At 41.5% G+C, this 16,139-nt stretch overlaps 1 protein-coding gene and 1 long non-coding RNA gene across 4 annotated transcripts in view; one reads left to right on the top strand and one right to left on the bottom strand.

Annotated features, from left to right (window-relative positions):
* The window catches only part of Lmo7 (LIM domain 7), a 203,882-nt gene that overhangs the window by 150,528 nt on the left and 37,215 nt on the right, over window positions 1–16,139 (bottom strand). The window lies entirely within an intron of this gene.
* On the top strand, window positions 3,220–6,618 carry LOC121142204. The gene is made up of 2 exons (XR_005879197.1): window positions 3,220–3,590; window positions 6,304–6,618. It is a non-coding gene; the product is annotated as an uncharacterized LOC121142204 (long non-coding RNA).

Below are 16,139 nucleotides of genomic sequence, written 5' to 3' on the forward strand. Positions count from 1 at the left end.
GTGAGACCCTGGGGAGGGAGGGAGGGAGGGAGGGAGGGAGGGAGGGAGGGAGGGAGGGAGGGACAGAAAGGAATGAGTAAAGATAAATGGCAGGCTCATCTGAAACAATAATTCTAAACTTCAGGGTGAACAGGTCTGAGAGGAAGCAGGAGCAGTGATTGGTTCAGAAGCCTGAGTATCAAACATCAAACTCCTCTCTCTTGGGTAATCACTAAAGCTAATACAAGTTAGCTTGTAGCAAGACAGCACTGCATGATACTAAATACATTTAGCAGTAAATAAGTTGGAACACTAAGTCAAGACAAGACCACACAAATTCTGTGGAAATTCTTGTGCTGAAAGAGCACATTGTTAAGCTAAACTGAACAAACATTTTTACACACAACACAGCCAGAGGATTAATAGGATGGATCATATTTCAAATATACAATCCATCTGCAGTAAATATTTCGCCTATAGCCACATTATTTAACTCCAAACTAATCGCTGTTCTTGCTATTTTAGGGTTTTAACTAAAAACCTCTACCACTAAACTACCTTTTCTCAGCCAAAAAAATATTTTTTAAAGGTTTGTTAAAAGCCTTCTTCTCAGTAACCCGACTTAAAAAAAATCTTCCAGTTTTACTTGAAGTTCATTCAAAATAGAATTATCAGACTTACAGTTCATGAAATCGAAGATGAAATCTTGGTCTTTACTTGCAGTTTAAAATAACTATTCATAAACGTAACACATAAACAATTTCTTAGTGTTCTTGTGTGCTTTCCTATTGCTGTAATAAACACCGTAACCAAAAGCAGCTCTGGGAAGAAAGGGTTTACTTCGGCTCACAGACTCCATCATTAAGGAACTAAGTCCCTCGAAGCAAGAATGCTGCCTAAAGGCTTGTTCTCTGGCTCAAGTTCAACTGGCTTTCTGGTATAGCCCAGACCCACCTGCCACAACTCCTGGAAATTAAGTATGCTAGTATCCTACCAGATGAGTGTTTAGCCCTGTGCCCTGAGGTCATTCTTCACACAATATAGCTGTTAGTGAAACCCTGCCCCTAGTCTACACACATGTGGCTCTCCCGCCCAGCAAGTGAAGGCTACTTTTCCGCTACAGCTTCTCTGCCATTAGCATGAAATCCGTGAAGCCAGTAAATCAGAGTGGAACCTCTGAACCGTGAATCAAGATAAGCTCTCTTCCCTTAGGTTGTATAATCCAGGCATTTTGCCACAACAATGAAAAGTGACTAACTCAAGTACCCTTTGGGAATTTCCTTACATATGGAGTAAAATTCAAGAATTAAAAACAAAAAACAAAAGCCATTTCAAAATAAAATTTCAACCTCAAACTTGGGGAGGAAAGGTTGAAATCACTAGAAAAGTTACATTGACGGGTCAAGTGGTAGTTCATATAAAACAAAGACCAAACCAAGGAGCTTTATCAACAATCTTGGAGCCAGTGACAGAGTTAGGGAAACGGATAAGAACCGTCAGTCAGACATTGAAGTAAAGACTACAGACCAGGCTATGAATGAAGGGAAAGCAAGGGATTGAGCTTGTAAGAGCTCCAGTGCTGTTCATTCTCTGCTGCAGACAGAAAATTCTGGAAATGCAATGAGAGTTCAGGAAACGAAGTAACTTCCATCAGGCGCTGAGGAAAAATATAGATGAAAATACAAAAATAGAATACATCCATCTTGGCCAGTGTTCAACTCAACTTGTGGGTTCCCAAGGCTTGGTTTATTGGGAAAAAGCCTGCTCATATTAAATATGTCAAGAAATGGATAGAAGTGGAAAAATAAGCATAGAACTTAGGGCCACGGCAATCTTCTCAGTTGTAAGCTTATCCTAGTAAGAATAAAATGCCACTTCCTGTTGTTTATATAAGTTTCTAAATACACAAGTGGGGAAATGAGAGTACTTTTAGTGTCATAGGCCTAAGTAGAAAATTCTATTCATCATTGGCTACATAGTTCGTATTTGAACTTAACTGAATGGTATTTATCTGGTCTCTTAAAGAGTCCATTTGTTTGTAATGGGTAATTCAAAGTACTGAGAGACCCTCATATGACACTGTCTTTACAAACAACTACAACCAGTGTTATAAAAGTAATTATTAAATCTTTACTGGGAAGCAGTAGAGTTAATATTTTGCAGACATAGTGTAATAACAATTGATTGCTTTTTATATACTTTCAAATAAAATGTTTCCATCAAAAAATAAAGTATAACAAGTGCTGGAAGGAGATATGTACTCAATCCTACAACTCTGCTTGGCAAAAGAGAAAGAAATTGAGAGACAATCTGCACGCGTGCACACACACATACACACACACACATTTTGCTGAAGTTAGCCTCTTGACTTTGACTTGAAGTTGACTCTGGAGGTGTCCCTTCTATCCCACAGATCTCAATGGTATGCTCCAGAATACAACAAACAGAGGCTGGATGAGTACTGCCCTCTGGTGGTGAGGAATCTCTGTTCCCATAACAGCCTTCTTCCAAATTATTCAAATTTTATGTTTCCAAACTTTCCTGTGCCCTGAATCTAAGACCACCCCCATCTTAGTTTAAAGGGACCATACTTCTAAAAGTGGTCGCCTGAAGATCAGGACTTTGACACATTGAACTTTAGGAGATATTGAAGATCCAAACTGGCAAAACCCATGACAGCTGTTTGGAGGATTTGTCTTTGGGTAAGTAGAAGTCTCACCAGGCATCCCTCCCTGCTGAGAACACACAAGCCGTGTGTTCAAGATTAATTCTCAAAACAAGGTTTCGTGTCAGCATGTTCTTTAGGAGGAATTGTGGTACAAACAAGAACTATGAGGAAATCCGTGGAAACATGCTGTGGGCTCCACCCCCCCCCATCTTGTTGACAATGTCTGGAAGCTACTAGAACAGGCAGATAAGATCAAAATTCCTTTTCTGGACTTTCACCTTTTAACCAGTCTCTTTCTGCTGTCTTCCCTTAGAAGACAAGAGTGGAGAATGAGGCCGCAGTTTCACCAAACACAAACATGAGTCAACTCTAGCTGGAAGGGGGAAATGCTCAAACATGTGGTGTGGCCTCCTCATTCCCAGAGGCCAGCATGGTTCACAGAAACTGCCACCAGGGTTACTGCAAGTTCAAGTCTGTCCTTTACAGGATGTTTACTGAGTCACCTCAGGGCAAAATTGCAAGAGGCAAGTTCCCCAAAAATGCAAATCAGAGGATACCAGGAGGCAGGTTTTTCTTGTTGTCTAACAAATTCTTGGGAAATCCCCAGCATGCCAGAGGAGTAGTAAGGGAAACGTTTTAAATTTCCAGTATCAATACTTCCACACAATCATTTATAAACTACTGACAGTAGGTGGAACTTAACCATGGTGACCCAACAATTCTCAATGTCAACCAAGAACAAACCTTGAAGTGACCTCTGTGACGATCTAATAGCTGAACTTCAAAGCTCCTCACCAAGGATAAATCATTGTAGGAGGAAGACCAAGAAGCCCCATCATTTAAAGAGGCAGAAGCCCATGGACCAGTGAACGAAATGATGACATCCAGACGTGTGCTGCTTTGCAGCTTCAACTCTGCCTCTTTCAAGCTGTGTAGAGAGCTGGTAAGCATCTCATTATTTCACTGGCTTCGCACAAGAAGGCTGACCAACTCCTGCTCCTTTGTAGTGCCTGGCCTTATCTTGACTTGTTTCTAGCCAGCTTTTCTTAAATTATCCTAACTACCTTTTGCCTCTGGATTTCCTGTTCTCTTACTTCTATAAATCTTACTATTACTCCATGGATTGCTGGGTAGCTGGATGGCTGCCCCTTGTGTCCTCCCCTCATTCTCTCATTGCCCTCCTCCGTGTTTCTCCTCCTTATACTCTCTGCCTGCCAGCCCCGCCTATCCTCGCTTCTGCCTCGCTATTGGCTGTTCAGCTCTTTATTAGGACCACCAGGTGTTTTAGACAGACACAGTAACACAGCTTCACAGAGTTAAACAAGCGCAGCATAAACAAAAGTCACACACCTTAAAATAATATTCTACCACAATGTGGAGGAAAGAAAAGAGAGGAGCAAAAAGAGGAGGAAGAGGAAAAGAGGGGAAGATGAGCTTTTATTAAATAAGAATAGCAACACAGCGTCTAGTGGCCATACTCCTTATCACTTGGGAGTTTAAGGCAGGAGGATTACCATGAATCCAGGGCCAGCTTTGGGTATATAGCAAGTACCAAGCCAGCCAGCATTGTATAGCAAGACTATGTGTAAAAAAAACGAAGAGTTGCTGGGACACAGTGGGCATCATATGCAAAATAGACAAGCCCAACTCTGCACCTTACATGAATGCAAGGCTAAAGGAATCATTAACTGCATTGTACAATCCGGATCTATGATACTTGCAAAGGAGAACCTTGGGGAAGCAGAGTAGATGGTGCACAACTTTCATCCTAGCACTCGGAAAGCGGAAGGATGAATAGTTCAAGGTCACCCTCAGCTACAGAGTAAATCTGAGGTCAGCCTGGGGTGCATATGACAGTGTTCCAAGTAACCAGAAGATTTTTTTAAAGTATTAAAGATCTTTATGGTTTTAGTTATAGAAAAAAAAGATATAAACTAAAGCCACAATGTAGAAAAGAAAAATACATATATTTCTTCCAGACGAAAGATGCTCTACTCTTTGAAAGATATCAAGAAAAGGCCAATTGAACCACTGGGAGAAATAGTTGCCTAACATGCCTAGTGAAGAACCAATCCAGAACATAGGACTCTAAAGAGCAATCCAATTTAAAAGATGGGCGTAGCGGGCCAGGCAGGTGTCTCAGGAGGTAAAGGTGACTGTCATCAAGCCTTTTCCGGGAAGGAAGGGTATGAGAACAAGGCCTATGTGGAGGTCAAAGGACAACTTTCACAACTTGGCTCTCACCTTCCATCACGAGCATCCCAGGGACCAAATTCAGGTGGTCGGAGTCACTGTGATAGTAACACCTGAACAGCCCTATGCTCCTCCCATCCTTACTCCAGGCAAACTATGAATCCTCTAGATGAATTCTTGGCTATTTACTTTGTAGTAAACATTATTTCATAGTCATTGGTACCTATCAGCCATTTGTTTAGACTTTCCCCAATACAGGAGAAGGCCATTATCTACAGTACAGCAGAGAATGCAAGATGTTCAACACAAATAATCACAAAGAAAATGCACGTCAATGCCACCCACTGTCACTATCACATACTGAAGGCGGCTTGGAAGAATTCTTGAAAACAGGAAATGGTGGCAGGGACCTCCTAACCTAGGAGAATCTCTAGCCTTTGACAACTGATGCTGCCTTAGCAGTTCTGAGCCAAAGGGAAGAAATGCCAAAAAATGTTTAGGCTCACTGGCTCATGTCTGGCTTCTTGTTATCTCACACCTGCTTTCCCATAGCAACCTCTTAAACACAGGTGCCTGGCATCTGCATGCAACTAGATACTTCCTTGGCACTTAAAGGTGTATGCCAAGAACCCCGGTCCAATAATCAGGATGGAGCACGTGAACACCTCATGGTTGAGCCCTCTGGCCAGACCAGCCCACCCAGCATAGCCTTGACAAATTCTAGAGAAAGACCCACAGCAGGAAGCATTTCTTGGAAGCCGCTGCTGCCATACAGGAGTCCTGCTTCTGAGATAGATAGCCCTGAGCCTGAGGGCAATCGGCTCTCTCCATCAAGGTGTGGTGCACGGGGAACATGATAAAATGCCAGGTGGTATCTAAAGTCCTGAACTTCCAGGTCTAAGAGTTACAGATGTCAGATGACCATGTTTCATGCTGTGAACAATTTTACCAAGACAGGAAGAAATAAATTAATGGGTGAACACAAAACAGGCTGACAACAAATGGGAAATTATAGAACACTGAAACAGTTTAAAACACATTTAAAACACACAGAAAAAATATATATGTAATTTCCAAGTTTCTGCAAATCGTAATGATTGGCATTCCATTTGGAGCCCACTTTAACAGGCTTAACTTCTTATTGTACTCATTCGGAGAAAGAGACGTGTGTGTGTGTGTGTGTGTGTGTGTGTGTGTGTGTGTGTGTGTGTGTGTGTGTGTGGAGATCAGAGGGCAACCTTCAGGACTAGTTCGTTCCTTCCACATGGAGGTTCCAGGATTTGAACTCAGGTTGTCAGGCTGGTGGGGCTGTGCCCTAGCCCCCTTAACAAATTTAAATTTAAAGGATTACTATAGCCAGCCAGGCATGTGGCACCTAGCTTTCAACCCAGCAACAGGAAGCAGAGGCATGAGGATCTGAGTTTCAGGCCAGCCAGCACAAGGACTAATTTTGTTTTTTTAAGGTTTAAATTACTGTGCTTAAGAGACCTGTACAACAAAATGCCTCTAACCTGGAAGCCCTGCTTACCCAAGGACAAACAGCTTCCTGGAATGCTGGGGGATGTTCATGTAAGATAACAGTGTCTCACGTCTGTAAGCTGGTTCCATCAACTACACAAGATATGTGCTTGATCGCATGGAGGTGGAAATGTGTAGCCCCTGACTAGTGTACTTTGTGGCCATACTGTGGGAATCCAGTATGGACCTGGTCAGTATATATGGCCTGACCTGTATTTAATATTTAATATTTAATAAAGCCTTTCATTTATTAAAATGTATTCGTGGTCAGACTGGTGAATCTCTAAACAATCCCGGACTCATAAGCCCATTCAACAGCATGTCCCAAAAATCCCTAAGCAAGAGCTCTGATCTACACAACTCTATCTAAATACTTTCCCCCAAAAATAATGTTACAGTGTTGGAGCAATGGCTCAGCAGTTAAGCACATGTCCCCACGTGAGGCAGCTCACAACCTCCTAGAACTCCAGCTCCAGGGGCATCACACACACACACACACACACACACACACCCTGGTGCTGTGAGTACCTGCACTTATGTGCACATAGACACATATGTATAGTTAATAATAAGGGCACATGTGAATTTGACCCATATGTATAGTTAAAAATAAAGAAAATAATTATTTTTAAATTGGGGGAAAAAGAATAACATTACAAGGATAGGCATGCAGCTTTTAAGACTAGATCCAGTGTGGACTTTCATCTCCTAAGCAAATCTGGAGGGGTTATTGATGCGAACACAGCATATAAATGGATCAGATAGAGCAGGCCCCCAGAGCAGCAATTCCAAGTTCCTTGCTGGAGGCCAGAAACACCTTTCTTTGTTATCACCTAAATGTACAGCTCAGCTTAGAGGACACATGCCTGCAGGAGTGAAAATAAGAGGCACCTGAAATGAGACTGACCAGTTCAACCCCTCCCCATACCTCACCCTGGTTTCTACCGTAAAACCTTTAATAAGGTCCCAGGCTTCAGGATACCTAAGACCCCCTTCTATACAGAAGGTTTTTGCACTTGCACTCTCTCTCTCTCTCTGTCTGTCTCTGTCTGTCTGCCTGTCTCTCCCTCCCTCCCTCCCTCCCTCCCTCCCTCCCTCCCTCCCTCCCTCCCTCCCTCTCTCTCTCTCTCTTTCTCTCTCTCTCTCCCCTATAAATCACCTATAATAAGCTTTTCTCTAAAACTCACCCTCTAGAGTTCATGATTTCATCATTTGGATTTTTTTAGACAAAAACCCCAAAAGCAAGTCAAGAGAGATGAAGTAGTTAAGAAAAGCACAGTTTCTCTAACAAAGGATCCAGACTTAGTTCTCAGTACCCACAGAAGTCAGCTCACAAACGCATGTGAGTCCAGCTCCCTCCTCTGGCCTCTGTAGGCATTGGCATACATACGGTGCATATACCTACACTCAGACACACACACATCACATAAAATAAATACATTCTCATTATTATTGTTGTTGTTGCTGTTGTTAAGTCCAATATTCCCTTATGACTTCATAATGATCTTAACAGTCATTAGTCATCCCGCATGTGTGTCTGCCTGATTTTTGTTCACTCATATATCCAACTACACAGAAAAATGACTAGCACATAATATATACTCAAATATTTATTGAGTGAATGAGTGAATATTCTCAAAATAATGTAGTTTATGGTCATTTATTAGATTGTGACTTAAGACACTGGTCAAAATTGAAAGGCAAAGGCCAACTTTGCCAGAATATAATTACAATTTTAAAAGAATATTAAGTAATTGAAAATAACTAGTCAAAAGTGCTAGATTTTCATAGTAGACTCTCCACAGTCCATGTCTCCAGCCAACAGCTACATCATCACTCCAAAGCTGCAGGTCTCAATTAGTGCCTCCCGTCAGTACCGTGAGATACGTCTTCTCTAGATTAAACAAAATTGTAAGGAATGAATGACGAGATGGCTTCATGCCATGCTGTCTGTAAGGTCCCAAAGCCTTTTCTAAAAGGAGAAAGGTAAATTGATGTTATCTCAGGCACAGACATTGAACCACCAGTATGTGATCCCAAAGGAAAGCTTCACAACTCTCACATTCAAAGCTTCAGTTACAAACCTAAAGTAGCTATCCTGAGCCACAATTCCAAGCATCTGATAGAGTAAAAGCCCCATCAGGAAGCTTGCAATCATCAAAGAATCTCCCTCTGATTACAAAAGGTTTTCCTTTTCTTTTAAGGCGGGAGGTGGTTTATAAAGGAATGTGGAGGCTATTCTCAACTTATTTGCCTAGCACCCCTCTTAGTGGCTAAAAGCTCTTTTGCTAATGCAAAGCATTCTCATCTTTGTTAGCTAGTGAAAGCAGGCTTGGATTTCACGCTCACATTCAGGGGCAGCTGCTGTGGAATGCATTAAATAAGGAATGTTTTATCCAAAGGTGAACAACCCTAATCTTCAGGTGTGGATTGATACAAAGAGAGAGACATTCACAGAATTCAAGAGAATCAGCAGCTAAGAAACCCTCACCCCCACTGAGGTGTTCCATTACCTTCTACTCCATTTAGAGAGGTGCCTTTCCCCTGTACTCTAAGACAGCTAGAAAGTATTCATACTCATGCAAAGAAACCCACTGAGAGAATTTACTGTGTCTACTGTGGCCCATACTGTGGCCCATACATGTATATATGTATACATGTATATAATACAGACGTGCATATATATGCATAATACATGTACAAATACAGTTATATTTGTGGCTTGGTTTTATAGAAGTTTTTCAATTGTGGAAACATTTACAAATTTACAAATTTGCCTATGCATCTTAATTATTGCTTGGCTTCTTCTAAGTTCATCTGGGGTGGGATAAACATATAAATAGTATGTTAATTTTATAAGTTGTTCAACTTCATGTCTACAAGTATTATGTATCATTGACTGACTTCTTCAACTAACTTAGTAAATAACTGTCATCCTTTTTTAAAATTTAGTTGACATCTCAATATAGAACTCTCTCTCGGAAAGTCCATCTACTACCTCAGAGTTTGTCTATACAGACAAAGATTACTTAGGGTCACTCTTCTTGGCTCAATACTTCTACCAGTACTATCAGAGAGAAAATACTTCCCCCAACAGTGTGTTCAATTTCCTCTTGAAATTAAAAACATGTTGCAAACATGGAAGGGAAGGGTGCCCATTAGGGAAAAGATCAATTTCCCAAGCCAGTTTATTTGGACATTATTCATGAAAACAGTTGTTTTATAGTAATAATTTGCATGACAATAGATCTTAAAGTTGCATAGAAATAGAGGATACAACTGTTTGAATATTTTTCTATAATAATTTAACATGCAGATAAAATATAAATCAAGACAAGAAGTTGAGTGAATTCTGGAACAAGGTATTTCTTGCAAACTATTTGCTTTGGCTGGTAGATTTAATCCTGTCATTTCAATAAGCCATCACCTGATACTCTATACAGCAAAGTCTCAATATTTAGAGACAGGATGCCAATATTCCATAACTTTAATCAGAATATTGTTCAAATGGGTATTTTCCAATTCCTTAGAGGTTTGATTTCCCTTCATAAACTGGGCTGATACAAAATGAGAAAACCAATACGTTTGACTTAAGGTGCCATCACATTTCAGGGTCTTTTTGTGACTTCCCCAGCTCGTGAGGCAGTTTGGAAAGGCTGGAAAACATAAAATAAAAATTAAGAATTTAGCCCCACCCTTCAGCTGTGCGCTTCTAGTACAGTTTACCTTCTGCTTGGACTTTACCAGCCAACATATACACAGAAGTACTCTGACCTCTGCTGTCGGAAATCGGAACTCTTCTCATGTCTTGACTTCAATCATACTTTTCAGTAAAATACACAGCACCCGTGGTAGCAACTGTGACCCTGTAATCCACAGTTTCCCCCCGAACCCACAATGCCAAGAAATGAGTTCAATCCTACATGTTGATTTGATGATAATCTTTGTAAAGTTTTTGCAAATTATCAAGGGAAAGCAAGTCTTTGATGCTGTTGATTGGTAGGTATTTTACAGAATGAGAATTTCTTAAACTGAGGTCAGTCAGTATGCCCTTGGAGTGAGAAATACACACACATACACCACACACACACACACACACACACACACACACACACACACACACACACACACAGCCCCTGAAGCAGTCTTAATTTCAGAATCAACTGTTCAATAATTAAACAATGTGAGGTTTGTTAAGACCACTTCCCTCTATTGTTGCTTATTAGAGCTTTCAAAATAATATTTCAATAAAGCAAAAACACAAGGAAGTTATGCATTCAAATTCAGGAAACTAATTTGATAATGAACAGACCATTATCCAGGGAGCTTTCTGTCTCTGACAAAAATTCAAGTTCAAAGTTAAAAATCAGTTGAGAATCAAAGAAGAAGCCACCGATTCCCAAGCTCCTTTGTGTTTACCAATGAATTTTTAAAAATAGTTTAACTATAATGTCAGATAGATATTCAAGTATTAAAAGACATGAATGGGTTTTCAAGATAGCTCTGTGAGTAAAGGAGCTTGCTTCCTGCAATCACACCTGGTGACTTCAGTGGGGTCCCCAGAACTTCTAACCTCCACATATGTGCTGTGGTATGACACTCACATGCTCACAAACATCATTCACACACACACACACACACACACACACACACACACACACACACACTGTAATAATAAATAATTTTAAAACTGAAACACATATACAAGTTGTGTCTGTAGCTTAGTTGATAGAGTGCTTGCCTAGCATGTAGGAAGCTCCGAATTCAATCCCAGCACTACCCAGACTAAAGCTTTTCCTAGCTACTTAGGAAGTAGAAGCAGAAGGATCAGATGTTAAGGTCACTCTCAGATATATACTGAGTTTGAGGCCAGCTTGGGACACATGAAACCCTGCCTCAAATTAAGTCACAAAAGTATGAGTAATTATGGCTTTATATTTCTGCTTGTTTTTTTTTTTTTGCATTTTCTGTGTTTTGTTCTATGGACATGTATTTCCTTTATAAATATAAATTTCTATCTTTTAAATTCCATCTTATACCAGAACTTAGTATATAACATCATCTGTGTACAGAGAGAGGAAGAAGAAAAAGAAAAATAGATGTAAAAGACTGTGATGGGTTTTGTCCCAAGGAGCTAGAAATTCACAGCAGTAAACAACCCCAAATGTACTGAGGGCCTCGGATATTCTCTGTCCTTAGCATGTCAGCCTTTGAGAATGTGAGCATTAGACACTGTACCTCAGAATCACAAGCTGGTCTCTGAGCATCTGCCCCTTATGCTCTCATTCAAGTATGAAAAAAGGAGGAGTAGGCCCAAAGGGGATGTTGGTATCCCATCCCTCTTAGCAGGCTCTCCTAGAGATCAGATCCTTTAGTCTTTGTGACCCGTGGCCAAGAGTGTCTGTGAAGATGATTTTGAAATCTATATAAATAAATGTCAAGGTCCATACAGAACAGAGGAGAGAATGGTCATTGGATTAATGATGTCTGCCATAGGTAAATCATGTGTAAATTTGGGGGAAATAAAGTTAGATCAAGCCTTCTACTTAAGTTAATGTTGAGCAGATCTCTAACTGGCTCTAAAGCCAGGCATGGTGACCCACACCTTTATGGTAGGCTGCAAGGGAACTTGCTACTTAGCTAGAAATCCTTAGCAAAAAGTTTGAAAAGGGTAACTTCCAAAACATCTTTATCACCAGTTCGACTAGCTGTATATTCAGGATTTTGTTAATTTGCTTGCTTTGGTTTGGTTTTGGTATTTTTACATGTTCTTACTTTTGTAATTTAAGAAAAGCAGTGCACGAGAGAAAGATGCCATGCAACAGAAAAAGGATCATAAAAAGAGAAAGGGTAGGAGGTAGACAGGCTCTCCAGGGATGGGAGCAGCAGGAGAGAGGAAAGAGAGGCAGAGTAGGGGACAAAGAACAGAAAGAGGGGGGATGGGAGGTAGGCAGGGAACATAGTGAATGTGCACAGGTGGTGCTCTTAATGGCTGCAGCTGAGGGCGTATCCTGTCAGAACCCCAAGGACAGGCCAGTACAGATGTCTGAATACTAACACTTATTAAATGCTGACAAGCATGAGGGAGAGACTGGGAAGACAGCTCAGATCCAGGGAAGCAGAACTGACTCGTCATCCTAGCCAAATCCATGAGCTTCCCTAGAGATGGCCTCTCAACACTGAGCCTCTTAGTCTCTGGAACTATAAAATGACATAACCTTCATGCTTTATCAGTTTCTCAGTCAACAGTATTCAGTTACAGGAACAGAAAATGGACCCATAAATGACCACTTTCCTAGCAAAGTAACAGTCCCAAAAGGGAAGGAGGAAAGAGACTCTGTAGCTGCAAGAACTTCATACTTCCCCACCATTCTTGAACAAAGGCTTTAAGGCCAGTCTCTGTGATAAGGGCCAAGAAGCAAAACCAGCAGTGTACTCAAACCGCAATCCCCACCATCACCCTCGGGGACATTCAACTGTTCAGGCTGAGCTGAAAGAGAAACCTGGAGCCCAGAGATGTTCTCTTAGCCTTGGCACCAAGACCACTGTTTCCACCAGATCCTGTATCCTGCAGCCTGGGCCAGTGAGCCACAGTGAGAGCCTTTAGAACATGAAAAGTGCCATAAAGCGAGAACATCAAATATGCAGTCAGAAGGAAGGCCCATTCTTACCGGGCTCATACCGTGTTTGCAATCAAAACCCCTGAATGAGGGTATGCCAGCCCACACAGGAAGCCTCTGGAGTATTCTCCAATAGAGCAGCTTTCACGGTGTGCATAGCTAAGTACGTGAGCACAAAGGGGATTGGATGGCAGAGGCTGCAACTGATGGGGCCAGGTGAGGCTTTGCCTCCCTCCTCTTAATCTTACTCCCCTCTATCAAGCAATCTCCTCTCTCCTTATCAGCCAGATGTCCAGAAAGAGAACTCTATACTGCCGTTCCTCACCTCTGCATCTCCGATTTACTTCTCAGCCGATTCCAATTCATCTTCCACCTCCACCCATGAACCCTCACTAGCTACGAGTGAAATCCTAATTTGCAGATTCAGTATTCTTTCCACCTCCTGCTGATGCTGTTTCCATGTTTAACCATGGGTAGACCACAAATGGCTTTAGGTATCTGATGAATGTTAGGAGCTCTTCTTCAGAAAGGCTCCCCACCCCCATTCCTCCTCTCTGCAGAGGAGCCAGAAGCCTCAGGAAACTTAATCTTGAACCAGCCCAGTCACAAATCGAAAGCTAAAGGATTTCTGTCTCAAACCCTCACCCCCCAAAATTGAAATGCCACTGGAAAGAGAAAACATCACAAAAAGCACCATTGAAAAAGCAGCCTTGTATCCACCTACAATCCCAGTACTAATAAGGCAGAGGAAGGATAGTAAGTCTAAGGCTCACCAGGAATACAGAGCAAGTTCTAGGCCAACCTGGGACATACTATAAATCCTTGTCTCATAAAATCAAGGAAGAAAAAGGAATATTGACAAAGGGAAGAAGCACAAACAAGGGAATTCCTGGAAAAACTAGACAGAAGTCATGTCAAGAGCACACAAATGATAAGCTATCTTCAAAGTTGGAACAGATGGATTTCTGCTCATTGGTATCTAATTAAGGAATTAAACTACCTTCAAATTTGCACTAATGGCAAATATATAACTGAAGATAAATATATAAATTCTTTTTCTATTTGAAAATAATATTTTTGTCCCTGCCAGCCTCAATTAGAAGGCATAAACTTTCAGACAGACTATATGCAGAACTATTATTGAGTCTACAATGAATACTACTGCCTTATAGGGGTAAGAAGTATCCCTTCAGTGCAGATCTAAACAGAGAATCCTCAACAGAAGAATCTCATATAGCTAAGATAAACTTAAAGAATTGTTCAACATCCTTAGCTATCAGGGAAATGTAAACCAAAACAACTCTGAGGTTCCACCTCACACTAGTCAGAAGGGCTAAGATCAAGAACACTAATGACAGCTCGTGCTGGAGAGGATGTGGAGCAAGGGGAACACTTCTTCACTATAGGTGGGAGTGCAAACTTGTACAGCCACCTTGAAAATCAATATGACAGTTTCTCAGAAAATTGGGAATCAATCTACCTCAAGATCCAGCTAAACAATTCTTGGAAGCTCAATTATACCACTAGGACATTTGCTCAACAATGTTCATAACAGCATTATTCATAACAGCCAGAACCTGGAAATAGCCTAGATGTCCCACAGTTGAAGAATGAATAAGGAAAATGTGTTAGATTTGCACAGTGGAATATAACTCAGCTGTTAAAAACAATAGCATCAGGATATTTGAAGGCAAATGGACAGAACTAGAAAAAATTATCCTGAGTGAGGTAACACAGACCCAGAAACACAAACATAGTATGTTCTCATTCTTAAGTAGCTATTAGTTTTAAAGATAGCTATGCTACAATCCCCAGAGAGACTAAGTAAGAAGGAGGGCCCAAAGGGGTACGCATGGATTTCCCTAGGAAGGGGAAGTAGAATAGACTTCCTGGGTAGACTGGGGGAGGGGAGAGATAGGAGCATGAGGAATTTGCCTAAGGAGTGGATGGAGGGGGAGGGTAATAAAAGAGATGATTTGATGGGAGCATATTTTGGGGTTAGGTAGAAACCTGATGCAGGGGAAACTCCCATGAAACTACAAGGATGCCCCTAGCTAAGACTTCTAGCAAGAGCAGATAGGTAGCCTGAACTGGCTATCTCCTGTAATCAGATTGGTAACTACCCCACTTGTCACTGGAGAGACTTCGTCTAGTTACTGATGGAAACAGATGCTGAGATCCACAGCCAAGCTCTGGGCTGAGCCTGGGGAATCCTGTTGAGGATAGGGAGGAAGGAGTGTTGTGTGAGGCAGGGGTAACAGGGGCATCACAAGGAAACCCACAGAAACAACTGACCTGCTCACGGTTGTTCACAGACTATGGAACCGGACTGCTTGGGAGCCTGCATGGGGCTGTCCTAGGCCCTCTGCAAATGTGTGTCGCTTGGTCTACCTGTGGGGCTCTTAGCAGTGGGAGGGAGGCCTATCCCTAAGACTTTGACTGGCTTTTGGGAACTTGGTCCTAAAGCTGGATCACCTTGCCTAGCCCTAGTAGAAGGAGAGGAGCTTAGTCCTACCTCCACTTGGTATGCCATGCTTTGTTGGCACCCATAGGAGGCCTGCCCCTCTGGGTGGGGGAAGGGTGGATTTGGGGGACGATTGGAAGGGAAGAGGGAATGGAAGGGAGCGAGGGGAAGCTGCAGTAGGGATGCAAAATATGAAAATATTTAATTAATTAAGAAAGAGAGAAATATCCCTTCAAGAATCAGAAGTTGTCTAAGTTACAATTCATTTATTTTCAGCTTCAAATGTACTGTGCAAAGTTAGAGAGAAATATTTTCGTATGATAAACGTTGATTTATTTTATAGAGTATTTTTATTTGTGTGTATGTATGTGTGTGTGAGTACAAGCAGGCATATGTGGGTGCACACACAGGGTGAAAGAGGGTGTCAGATTGCCTGGACCTGGAGTCACCAGCAGTTGTGAGTTGTTGGATGTGGTCGCTGGGAATCAGACTCCGGTCCTCCGGAGAGCAGCAAGCACTCCCAAACACAGGGCCACCACTCCAGCCCAGTTAATGTTAATCTCTAAAGTGGAGTGGTATTGTTATTGTTAAATAAATAAAGTGGAGTATGTAGCCATTATTGCTAAATAAAATTTTTCTATACAGAAATCAAAATTCACAGAGGCTATGAATTCCTGAACAGAACTCCTACTCTAAG

Source organism: Mesocricetus auratus, unplaced genomic scaffold, assembly GCF_017639785.1.
Source record: "Mesocricetus auratus isolate SY011 unplaced genomic scaffold, BCM_Maur_2.0 Super-Scaffold_2245, whole genome shotgun sequence".
Taxonomy (NCBI): domain Eukaryota; kingdom Metazoa; phylum Chordata; class Mammalia; order Rodentia; family Cricetidae; genus Mesocricetus; species Mesocricetus auratus.